This window comes from Dendropsophus ebraccatus, chromosome 7 (genome assembly GCF_027789765.1).
Source record: "Dendropsophus ebraccatus isolate aDenEbr1 chromosome 7, aDenEbr1.pat, whole genome shotgun sequence".
Taxonomy (NCBI): Eukaryota; Metazoa; Chordata; class Amphibia; order Anura; family Hylidae; genus Dendropsophus; species Dendropsophus ebraccatus.
The window spans coordinates 65,839,050-65,853,019 of NC_091460.1; the positions used below are offsets into that span (position 1 = coordinate 65,839,050).

At 41.1% G+C, this 13,970-nt stretch overlaps 1 protein-coding gene across 2 annotated transcripts in view; it reads left to right on the plus strand.

The window, feature by feature from the left end:
* Positions 1–13,970, plus strand: part of SLC7A2 (solute carrier family 7 member 2) — a 73,505-nt gene that overhangs the window by 19,758 nt on the left and 39,777 nt on the right. Inside the window, exon 1 of one of the 2 annotated variants that reach the window (XM_069977690.1) lies at positions 9,665–9,828. The exons of the other annotated variant lie outside the window; for it this stretch is intronic. The gene's annotated coding sequence lies outside the window, so the exon portion shown is untranslated. Of the gene's footprint in view, positions 1–9,664; positions 9,829–13,970 lie in introns of those variants that run through there. 2 annotated transcript variants of the gene reach the window in all.

Genomic DNA, 13,970 nt, shown 5'->3' on the forward strand with positions numbered 1-13,970 from the left:
TACAGTCTATGGCTATGGCTGTATCCCAGTTTTCCAGGCGGTCCTCTCGCTGGATATGCCCGCTGCACGGAGCGGGCAGACAGTGGGAATCATTACCGAGAGTTCGGGTTCGTACGAACCCGAACCGAACTCGGTTCGGACCATCCCTACAAGCAGGTAAAGCACACAGATGAGCACTTGTCTCCCCATCTCAGTGCATTTCCTTCCCACTGTAAGCCCATCTACTGTGGCGAGATAGGGACAGCAGCAAGCTAGGAAGAGAAGAGTTCAGCTGTGTGCTTCTCCTGGATCATTCTACTCGAAAAGTTTGTGGGCATCTGAACAAATTAAAGGGACATTTTAAAAAGTCCCATTTATGTTCAGTAGCACAGTTAACTGATATCAGATAATGATACATCTAAAGGTCCCCATGCACCCTTAGGGCTTATTCCCACGTCCCGTATTTTACAGCTGCTATGGATGGGAAGGCCTGTAATGGATTGTTTCCCCTACACTTCCAGTACAGGGCTTCCCCATCCATAGCATCTGTAAAATATGGGATGTGGGAATAAGCCCTTAAACTGTAGTCACCGTATCTGCCACTCATTGGTTCAACCGCCAATGTAAGGTGTATGGGGCTCTCCCAAATAACCACTGACAGATGATGTCAGTGGTGATAGGGGTCGGGCCGCCCTACCTCTTTGTTTAGGGAGAGATAAGAGGCAGTCAGAGTGTTTTGGCTGCGGCTTACCCCTCCCCATAGAGAATACAGGAATGCTTGATTGTGCTGATTGTCCTGCGTATGGGGAGGACAGGCGGCGGGGGGAGAGATAACTGATGGCCAAGCAATCATTCAGCCGCCAGTTTTTGAAGGTGTATTATCATCTCATGAAGAGACGGCATATTGCTAAGGTTTGCCAGTGACTTTTCTGATTCCCAGGGGTTTGATCTCTGACAATAAAGGGTCGTATTCATAGTACCTCTGTGCAGGATAAAAAAAAAGCAACTAGGCCAGACCACTGTGGCACCTTTATTCTCAGAATTGGTTGGGGTTCATAAGATTGGTAATCCTAGCAACATGCCTTCACTTTATGAGATGGACATAACGTTTAGTTACGCCTCATGCAAAAAAACAAGAGAAAATGGCAACTTTATTCAGTACATTTCCAGCTCTAGTTAGTGGTTGTCATCACCTATGACTCTTATTGCCCACATCACCCAAGTCATCTTGTTACATTTGTATATATACGTATACTACTATCCCTTCTTAATAATTGCAATATAACTTATCTGACACCTCACCTACAAACATAATAATCTGGATGGTCATCGGGTCACATGGTCTGTTTCCACTTGTGAGTTTGTGTACGAGTGACAGGGATACCTTTCCCACACTACACATGTCTAGACTAATATAGACCTACTAAAGCTGATAGAAAGCTGACATCCAGACAAATTAGTTCAATGATCATGAGCCAAACCATTCTAAAGATTTATCCAAATAATCGCAGTAGCCAGCTCACTTCCAGTTTAATACACCTCCTAATCTCCCAGTGAACTCCTCTTTGAACTTCGTTTCAGGCCCTCGGCTGTGTTTCAGGAGACAGAGCAGTTTGTTTCTAGGGTTTACGTAAGGGCGCCACATTGTATGTATACACTCATTTATTCAGGCCAATGCCCCCCTTAACCCGCTTATTTACATAATACACCAATGTATTAGCTTTTCTTGTTAAAAATGGTTTAAAGGGGTACTCCAGCTAAAAAATTGTTTTTGAATCAAGTGTGGTCTAGAAGTTGTACAAATTAGTAAATTATTTCTACTAAACTTTAAGTAGTTATCAGCTGCTGTATGTAGTGATGAGCGAATACTGTTCAATCGAATAGATATTTGATCGAATAGTAAGGTATTCGATCTATCGAATATTATCAAATAGTTCGCCGATAAGCGTTCAAATGCCCCAGCTTCCGGTTTTTACCTCCAAGTGGTCGAATAGATGTTTTTCAATAATCGAATACTTGTTCCCATAGACTTTAATGGGATCGAATATTCGAATATTCAGGAGATATTCATACGAATATCGAATATTCGAATATTTCACTATTCGCTCATCACTAGCTGTATGTCCTGCAGGAAGCTATGTATTTTTTCCAGTCTGACACAGTGCTCTCTGCTGCCACCTCTGTCCATGACAGGAAGTGTCCAGAGCAGTAGAAAATCCCCATTGAAAATCTCTACTACTCTCGACAGTTCCTGTCATAGGCAGAGGTGGCAGACTGGTAAGTATATTTTATACAATAATCTTATAAGGTCTTATGCACATTAAGGACAAATATTCTATTCCAAAAATCTGGACATTGATCGTCCAAGACAGGAGGGGAATTTACAAGTTTTTCTCATTAGATTTGTCTCCTGAGAGAGGAGGTGCTGGAGGGGTCCGGCATCTGCTCCCCCTTCCTTTCTGCATAGACAAGCCAAAATCATGGAACTCTATGTAACCATCTCTATCCTTACAGCTTTGCACAAAGATGCAGCTGCTGGTATACTTCTCCTTCCCCTCACAAACACCAGTTCCCTAAAGTCACAACTAGCAGAAAATCTTGGACAGTACTACAGATAGAAAGTATAGGCCCTCAAATTCTGACACAACACAACCCAACCCAGCTAAATAGCATACATACATAGTTTTCTTCTAAGCTTTGTCAGTGTATTTTGCAGCTTATTGTCTTTTTAGAGGTGAGTTCACACGAACCGGAGTCATAGCGGATTTCACAGCAGTGAAATCCGTTGCAATTCCTGGTACTGTCATTTTGAATAGGTTTAACTACTTGCAGTGGATTTTTCATTCTGCTGTGAGTATGTAAAGTGCCGCCCCCCTTAACCCGCCGTGGCCCGGTGAATACTTTACCTGTTCACGCTCCGACCTGCTTCTGTGGCTCCTGGCTCCCTGACATCCTGCTCAGCCAATCAGTGGCTCCCGGAACAGCACACTGATTGGCTGAGTGGGACGTCAGGGAGCCAGGAGCCACAGGAGCAGGCTGGAGCACGGACGGGTAGTATTCACTGGCCTGCAGCAGGTTAAGGGGGATGGTGCTTTACATACTCACAGCGGAATGATAATTTTACTGCGAGTATGTAAACCTATTCTAAATGATAGAACTGCGAATCGCAGCGGATTTCACCTTGGAACTTGCAACATGAAATATGCTGTGATTCCCGTATGTGTGAACCCACCCTAAAGGGGTTATCTGGCCAAAATAGACTGATGAATTATGCACAGGATATCTCATCAGTCACTGATCAGTTGGGTGCTTGGCACCCACTCCAATGCAGCTCAGGTCCCATTCAGGTGAACAGAAGCTGAGCTGCAGTTATAGGTTATTATCACTGTTACACAGTGAATGGGGGCAAACCCTGTGAACTGTGTACTTCAGGCACCAAACAACTGATCGGCACAGGTGCCAGGTTTCAGCACCCTGACAATCACTGACTGATAAGCTATTATGTGGATAGCTCCTTAGTCTATTAGTCTGTTTTGCTCCCCTACCCATCCCTGCCTTGACTGATTGACATACAGAGCTCATTGCTGTCCATCATTTAGGCCAAGGAGAGGTGGTGGGGGGATGCTGTGACTTGGTACTCCCTTTTTTACACTTGGAACATGATATAGAGCTGGCAGTCCCTTTAAGGTACCCTAGAAAACCAATGGATTTTTGTCTGAGGGGCCATTGAAATTGTATTGGAAAGTTCTGTCTGCAGTACTGTAGACTGCCCAACCATAAAACACAGGTCTCCCACTCAGTTTAAGGCTATGTTCACACTACGTATGAGACCAGCCGTTCCATGACCCAGCCGGTCTCTAAAAAGATCATCCCGGCCAGTATCTTTAGCGCCGCTACCGCCCGCATCAGAACTCCCCACTCGCTCTCTCCACAGTGTGCACTGACAGGGTTTTCTGCAGCCCCTATTCAATGAATAGTGGCCGCAGAAAACTGACATGGTGCCGCTAGGGATCCCGGCCAGAGTGTATACTATGTGTATACACTCCGGACGGAATTCCCTCAGAAGGCAGCACTACCTAAGTTCCGTGGGAATCACGGGCGTTGTAACAACAGCCGTGATTCCCATGGAATTTACGTTGTGTGAACATAGCCTAAAAAAGAATAAGACGCTGGCTCAAGAAAATTATGTAGTTTCAGAAGTAAAGTCAAGATGGAGGACAATCCTCCCAACGGTCAATAAATAGAGAAGTATAGGAACAAGAATGATTGTATATGTGTCTATCTTACTCTGCATCAGTTATCTATATCATAAAAAAGAAAGTCAGTCTGTCCCGTATAGACTTCCAAACGCCTGAACCGTTTGACCCCAAATTTGCCACACAGATACATTGGGTGCCTGGGACGGTTAGAGCGAAGGTCCCGTCCCCGCCAGATGTACAGGAGGGGAGAAGGAGGGGGAAGAGCGCCCCATATAAATGAATGGGAAAATCTCCACACTGCACACACAGGTGATATAATTAGAAATGGCAGTTGGGAGCCTTAGCAACCAATAGGATTACTACTTTAATTTTCACAGGGAGCTGTCGTTGCTAGGGCAGCTGCCTCACAACAGATCCACAGAAATAACTGGTAGACCCCCTACTCCATCTATACAGTACAGGTATACAGGACCCCCTACTCCATCTATACAGTACATGTATACAGGGCAGTATTACCATCTGCTGCTGCCCTAAGCACTAAACCTGAGGACGCCCCATCCTCACTCACCAATTAGTATAAGGATTGGTAGGTAATAGCTCCACACGTCACATTTAACACCTCCACACCAGGCCTGACCAATACCGCCATACTGTGACTGAATAACACTGTCATACCAGACCTGACCAATACCGCCAAAATGTGACTGGGTAACACTGTCATACCAGACCTGACCAATACCACCATACTGTGACTGGAAAACACTGCCATACCAGACCTGACCAATACCGCCATACTGTGACTGAATAACACTGCCACACCAGGCCTGACCAATACCGCCATACTGTGACTGGATAACACTGTCATACCAGACCTGAGCAATACCGCCAAAATGTGACTGGGTAACACTGTCATACCACACCTGACCAATACCACTATACTGTGACTGGAAAACACTGCCATACCAGACCTGACCAATACCGCCATACTGTGACTGGATAACACCGCCACACCAGGCCAGACCAATACCGCCTTACTGTGACTCGATAACACTGTCATACCACACCTGACCAATACCGCCATACTGTGACTGAATAACAATGCCAGACCTGACCAATACCGCCATACTGTGACTGGATAACACTGCCATACCAGACCTGACCAATACCGCCATACTGTGACTAACAATGCCAGACCTTACCAATACCACCATACTGCGACTGGATAACACCGTCATACCAGACCTGACCAATACCGACACACTGTGACTGAATAATACTGCCATACCAGACCTGACCAATACCCCTGACCAATACCGCCATACTGTGACTGGATATACCAGACCTGACCAATACCGCCATACCCCCCCCTCGAAAAGACACCAGATTTTCTGGCAAGTCTGAACGGGAGGGTACTGCCCCTCTGCAAGGTGCTACCCTAGGCACCAGACCATGGGTGCCTAATGGTAAATACAACCCTGAAGGTATACAGTACACTACAGATATACAGGACCCCAAACTATACACTACAGGTATACAGGACCTCCACCAACTATATACTACAGGTATACAGGACCCCAAACTATACACTACAGGTATACAGGACCCCAAAACTATACACTACAGGTATACAGGACCTCCTCCAACTATATACTACAGGTATATATGACCCCAAACTATACACAACAGGTATACAGGACCCCAAAACTATACACTACAGGTATACAGGACCTCCTTCAACTATATACTACAGGTATATATGACCCCAAACTGTACACTACAGGTATACAGGACCCCAAAACTATACACTACAGGTATGCAGGACCTCCACTTACTATATACTATAGGTATACAGGGCCCCAAACTGTACACTACAGGTTTACAGGAACCCAAAAATATACACTACAGGTATACAGCACCTCCACCAACTCTATACTACAGGTATACAGCACCTTCACCAACTCTATACTACAGGTATACAGGACCCCCAAACTTTACACTACAAGTATACAGGACCTCCACTTACTATATACTATAGGTATACAGGGCCCCAAACTGTACACTACAGGTTTACAGGAACCCAAAAATATACACTACAGGTATACAGCACCCCCACCAACTCTATACTACAGGTATACAGGACCACAAACTACACTACAGGTATACAGGACCCCAAAAGTATACACTACAGGTATACAGCACCCCCACCAACTCTATACTACAGGTATACAGGACCTCAAACTATACACTACAGGTATACAGGACCCCAAAACTATACACTACAGGTATACAGGAACTCCACCATTTATATACTACAGGTATATAGGACCCCAAACTGTACACTACAGGTATACAGGACCCCAAAACTATACACTACAGGTATGCAGGAACTCCACCAACTATATACTACAGGTATATAGGACCCCAAACTATACACTACAGGTATACAGGACCCCAAAATTATACACTACAGGTATACAGGACCTCCCCCAACTCTATACTACAGGTATACAGCACCTTCACCAACTCTATACTACAGGTATACAGGACCCCCAAACTTTACACTACAGGTATACAGGACCTCCACCAACTATATTCTACAGGTATACATGACCCTCAAACTATACACTACAGGTATACAGGACCCCCAAACTATATACTACATGTATACAAGACCTCCACCAACTATACACTACAGGTATCCAGGACCCTCAAACTATAAACTCCAGGTATACAAGACCTCTACCAACTATACATTACAGGTATACAGCACCAACTATATACTACAGGTATACAGGACCCCCGAACTATACACTACAGGTATACAGGACCCCAAAAGTATACACTACAGGTATACAGGACCTCCCCCAACTCTATACTACAGGTATACAGCACCTTCACCAACTCTATACTACAGGTATACAGGACCCCCAAACTTTACACTACAGGTATACAGGACCTCCACCAACTATATACTACAGGTATACAGGACCCTCAAACTATACACTACAGGTATACAGGACCCCCAAACTATATACTACAGGTATACAAGACCTCCACCGACTATACACTACAGGTATCCAGGACCCTCAAACTATAAACTCCAGGTATACAAGACCTCCACCAACTATACATTACAGGTATACAGCACCAACTATATACTACAGGTATACAGGACCCCCGAAGTATACAGTACAGGTATACGGGACCTTCACCAACTATACACTGCAGGTATACAGGACTTCCTAAACTATACAGTACAGGTATGCAGCCCCCCCAACTATACACTACTGGTATACAGGACCTCCCTCAAATATACACTACAGGTATACAGCCCCCCCAAACTACACACTACAGGTATGCAGGACCCCCCAACTATGCACTACAGATATGCAAGACCCCTAAAAACTATACACTGTAGGTATACAGAATCCCTCCAACTATGCACTACAGGTATACACTAATCCCACTGATTAACACAGATGAAACAATACCTTTAGATTGTCCTCCTGGGCACCTTAGAACAAATCTAATTAACACACTGACACTTTATACCCGGGCAGCACCGGGTACATTTTCTAGTATATAGATATAGCTACATATTTATAAAAGTATAGCTTGCAAACAAAACAGAACATTGGTATAAAGTGCACTGTCTATACTATATAACAATTGCATTTCACTGAACTCTGTGGGTCAACCATTGAAGGCTTGAGTGTTTATCATCTTCCTTTCGTTGTTTGGCAGGGCACATTCCCTTAATCATGCGCAATAATACGTAAATTGTATTTTGTTTACATTCGGTGATTTCTTGCCCAGGTTCACTGATGTTGCAATTGATTACACATGAACAAGAGCATTGCTCTCTATAGTTGATTCAGAGAGTGTGGTTCTGTTAGCCCCTATGTTTGAGTTATACTGATATAAGTCCATTAGTGAGGTTTCTGTGAGAATTTAAGGTATTTATTTATCTGTGCCCTAATATTTAGCCATTTGGAAAGTTTATTTAAGATACTGTAGTAAAAGGCGATGTTCACACTACGTTTCAAAAATACAAAATGCGTCCGCTTTTTATATTTAAAAATGCAATGCAATGCATTGAAGTCAATGGAATGACAGGCGTCCAATGCACATAGCGTATTAAATAACGGATATCTGCGAAGACGTCAAAATAATTACCATGTCAATTATTTTTGGACGTCACACACAGTTTTTCTTTTTTTCAATGTCCTTTCACCGTCTTTAATACTAAATACAATGTACTTTTCAACTAAAGACACACCCAAAGGCCAATCAGTCCCCCTGAACTAGAATAATGTACCAACAGCCGTCACTGCACGGGTGGCCAGACAGCTAAATCACAGTCGTTATTTTTACTTTTCAAAAACAGAGAGGAAAAAACATAGTGGGGGCATGGCCATATGATATAGAAAAAACTCACCCCCATGGGACAGAAATTCTTATTTTGGTAGCAATTTGTTGCAGGCTATGTAATCTTAAAGGAGATTAAGATACTGTTAAGAAAAAGATAAAAATTGCATTTGCAGATTTTGATGTGGATTTGTAGTGTTCCCACAGTATAATCCACAAAATAACAGGTACTTTAGGCCATTGGACTGCCTTATGGGCATTTGAGATCTGCCTTGTGGGTAGTTTGCTGCTTATTTGAATCTATGAAAACATGCTAATTGCTTGGCTCTCCAACAAACGCCACAGAACTAAAGGTATGCCTGTGATGGTGCCATTAACCCGTACCTGGTGCTGCATGTTTAATAGTGGTGAGTGAGCACTAAAATGTGCTCATTACTCAAGTTGTGCATTTTTCAATGGGTAAAGAAACCCACTGAAATCAGTGGGAGACTCGACCATTTAACCTGATGCACCCTGCCCAACAAAGTGCCTAGTTTGACTTCAACTAACCTATTGCATTTTTTTTTTTCAAATTTTTGTATATATTGTCCTTTGAAGAGATGTGTAAATAAAAAATACAAAAATTAGAACAAAAAAATGCAATATGTTACTGCAAGACACATTAGAACTCTGGCGGGATGCCCTCAATTACATTAAGTTCTAATGAGTCTTTCTGTAACTTATTGCATTTTTTCATTCTAATTTTTGGATTTTTCATTTACAGGAATGAAATAGACAGAAATTAGAAAGAAAAAAAATGTGATAATGGGATCACATGGGATAATCAGTGTTCCTTGTGTAGCAATATATTCTATTTCCCAACCATACTTTAACTAAATGTTGATGACTAGATAGAGAATCATGGTGTTGTTATCCATTATAGGTGAATTTTTAGATTCTAATCATATCTAACAATAATTCAAAATCATCATCTACTTGATGTTTCATAGTTAGAATATCCTAAATATCTCTCACTGCAGTGTAGTATTGGTCAGCACTTCACTGCCTGGGAGGCTCCCATTGGAGTGTGCTAGTGCTCTGACTTTTTTTTTTCTTTAGTCACTGTTTGAAAGAGAGCTGTCCTACTCCACATGGCTTATTCTGTGCTGAGCTGAGGATCTCACTAGACTGGATACAACCACAGGACACAATTTAAAAAGCTCTCTTCTGTTCTCTGCAAACCTTTAAGTTTATTTTTAAACCAGCAGAAGGCTGAATTGGAGACAATCATCATAGCCTTTTGGTGAGTATCACCGTACTAAATTATAGCATTGAATACATACAACATAACATACATCTGTTTTTATAGAATATAAAATTTTGTTTATTTGACAGTTTGGCTTAATTTTTTTGCCAAATGTAATGGGAAGAAAATGAAAACATTTGACCAAATGTATTGGTATTTTTAAGTCTTATTTAAATTCTGAGGCTGTAGCAGCTGCAGACTGGCACTGTGTGAGATGGATAAATATCAGAATTCTTTTCACTTAATGCAAGAAAATGTGGTGCATCTGTAACAAGTATCTGTATCTATCTATCCATCCATCCATCCATCCATCCATCTATCTATCTATCTATCTATCTATCTATCTATCTATCTATCTATCTATCTATCTGCCTATCTATCTATCTATCTATCTATTTATCTATCTGTCTGTCTATCCCATGTCTCTCTCTCTCTATCATCTATGTATTATTTATCTATCTATCTTACTTAAATGTAGCTATCAACACCATAGAGAAACATTTTGGAAACCTATAGAATAGACATAGTGTCAGTAAATAAATAACGATGGAATTCTTGTTTTAATGGTGCGTTCACACCTACAGGATCTGCAGCTGATTTTCTGCAGCAGATTTCATTTAAATAACTGAACACCGCATCAAATCTGCTGCAGATCTGCTGCAGATCCTGTAGGTGTGAACGCACCCTAAGGCTGGGTTCACACTACGTATATTTCAGGCTGTATTTGGTCCTCATGTCAGGTCCTCATAGCAACCAAAACCAGGAGTGGATTGAAAACACAGAAAGGATCTGTTCACACAATGGTGAAATTGAGTGGATGGCCGCCATATAACGGTAAATAACTGCCATTATTTCAATATAACAGCCGTTGTTTTAAAATAACAGCAAAAATTTGCCATTAAATGACGGCCATCCACTCAATTACAACATTATGTGAACATAGCCTTTCTGTGTTTTCAATCCACTCCTGGTTTTGGTTGCTATACAGCCTCACAAATACAGCCTCAAATATACATAGTGTGAACCCAGCCCCCAACAATATTTGCAGGATGAACATTTATCAAATTCCCTGTTTTTTAAAGACATGGCCATCATTGTGCAAGATATGCATAAGCCATTCTGCAACCCTTCCTGGATACTTATGCTTATATCACAAAACTGAAAGTTTTACTCTATAGAAAAATAAATCTCCATTGGCCATGTTATTATACATCATCCCCAAAATGTTCCTATATTTGTATAATATTACACATATAATGTGGCTTTGTTATGTGTCCATAAGGAGATCTGCCACATGGAGCTGCAATCTAACTGCATTAATCAATTTTTTAGTGGGTGATAAACCCATCTGCCTGGCTAAATCCAGTGCAAACATGTGGAGAACATGGACCATCTAGGCAAATATCATCTCAACTGGGATCTTTTGGAGGTAGAATGCCATGGCCACCATGTCAGTTTTTTTTTCTTCTGCTTTTGGCTTTGTATTTTTAAACACATCCCAGCACTGTCTTTAGGTCTATATAGCATAGTGTCTTTGCACATGATTGTGGTTGTCATGCAATACTTCCTTACAGTAAGATGTGTCATATCATGTCTTGATGGAAATGTTGATAATGGATGCACAACAGGAGTTGATAGAGAACACAGTCATCATAGGGAAATAGTTAATTGATGAAATAAAGAGCACAGTGATCTGTCAGATAAACTTTCTGCTCATCTGTCAATGAGGTGAGGGTCAAGTTTAGTTTGTTCAAGTCACTTTCTTCATTCGCCCGCTTCGCTTTCATGATAACACCGGTGAATTTTTAACTGGAGTGACAGTTTTCCAGATCTCGTGGTGCCATGTGACAGCAGTGACATATGTGGTTTTCTAGCTTTATCTTGTTCTCCTTACACTGGCACTTTAAGGACAACTCCACTGTTTAGTATGAATGGGATCTTTATATGGTGTGGTTGGACCTGCCTAGTCCTGTAGCCAATGGAAGTAGTGATATGGTGCAGCATGTAAACAGTAAAAAGCTGCCTGTCTAAATATCGCCCAAGCCTATTAACCATTTGATTTGTGTAGTTATTGTAGACTATAGCCAGACATTGCTTGCCCATCTAGAATAAATTGGAGTAATTAACTTTTTTTCTTCAATTTTACATAATCAGTTACTAGGTTTATGATAACTCTCAATGTACCATTTCTATTCCAATATAGTATTTGGTTTTACTACGTCTTGTGGTAGGGTGTTTTTTAGTTTAACTACTCTCACTGTAAAGAACCCTTTCCTATATTGATGCCTTAATTGTCTTCCATCACACGTTTGCTCATATTTCCTCCATTTAAGGGTTTTTTGATGGAATAATATTACAATGGGATCATGGGGCTTTAGCTCAATTTTTAATATCTTATTTTATTCAATATGAATGCATTAATATGATGTCTGCAGCCTAGGTGCATAACAGTGTCCCCTAGTCCCTATACCTGCAGTACAGTACAAGGATCCTGTATGGTACAGTATCAAAAGCTCTAGCAGAATGTACTTTAAATATAATCACATCGGCTACACGACCAACCAACATCTACCTTTTCATAGAAAACAAGCATGCTGGTTAAGAACTACTTGTTATTCATGTATCTATGCTGGTAATTGGTTATCTCTTAAGATAATGTTGAATATTTGAAGATGTCATACTTAAGGCCCTATTACACCAAAAGATGTCTGACAGATTATCTTACAGATTTATTTAGCCAAAGACAGGAATGGATTTGAAAAGAGGAGAAATCTCAGTCTTGTCTTTACAACCTGTTCTCTGTTTATAGTCTGTTCCTGACTTTGGCTGAAAAAATCTGTCAGATAATCTGACATCTTTTGGTGTAATAGGGCCCTAAGATGATGAGATAAAATTGTCTATGAATTACTAAACTCAATTCCCTTAATACTCGTGGGTGAATGCTGTTAGGGCCATGGGACTCAATATTTGATATTATCAGGCACAGCCATCCTCCTCCTTGAGTTAAGCAATTAATATTGAGTAGTTCTCATTGATAACTGCATTGTATAATCGCCCGCCATAGTGGATGAATATGGGATCATCTGTCTAAACAGGCTTGGAGGCTTTACACCTGGGATTTATAAACTTTGTACAACTGTACTACACTTTAGCATTGGCACCACCTTTATAAGAGCTTTATGTCTGTAATCCATGCTGTAAAAAGGATTGCATGTTGTGTTAGCACAACCTTTAGTAAAAACTGTCCTCAGACTCCCTTATAAATAAAATCTGAGAATATTATAATATATTATATTGTATTTGCCAAGAGTTAGAGAGCAACAGTTCTTATGCATCAGCTAGTATATTGCATTGAATGTCATTGATACTGTACATTATTGCATACACACATATTATATATATATATATATATATATATATATATATATATACACACACTTTTTTATTTAAATGCATTGGACAAAAATAAAATATTGCACTGAGGTTCTGAGATGTGTCTGTCATTTGGGAGATGTCCAGGAGCTGCTATAGGTTTCATTTTGGCAGATTTCCTATTTTTTCACTTGTCCTCATGTCACCCACATTGCTCCAGCAACGCTTTTAGGAATCGGAGAGAACAGAGCGGTCTCTTTCTCCCTGGGCACGTCTGGTGTTTTGAACATATTGTAAAGGTGGCAGGGTCTGGAGTAAATGTGATGTGCTGGAGGGTACAATGGAGTAAGGACATCTTTCTCTGTTGGACAGAGCAGGCCTGTTGGGACAACAACAAATATTACACAGTTATATTGAGGGTGTTTCTGTAACTGAGAAATAAATAGAAGTTATTGCCGTATGGAACACTGGAACTAAATAATAACTGTGTCCATGATGGAGACACTTGTTGTCCTGCCAGATAAAAAGGTGTTTTATATAGTCACATAGTTACATAGTTATTAAGGTTAAAAAAAGACAAGACTCCATCAGGTTCAACCTATAACCCTATTGTGTTGATCTAGAGGAAGGCAAAAACCAGGCAGATACCCATTGCCCTGTGACAGGTTTTCATGTGCTTGACATTAAAATTGATTAGACTAACTAATACATTTGAAGTATGATAGCTGCTCTGGTGATCAGTGCCACCCCCTGTCCATATCCAGGTT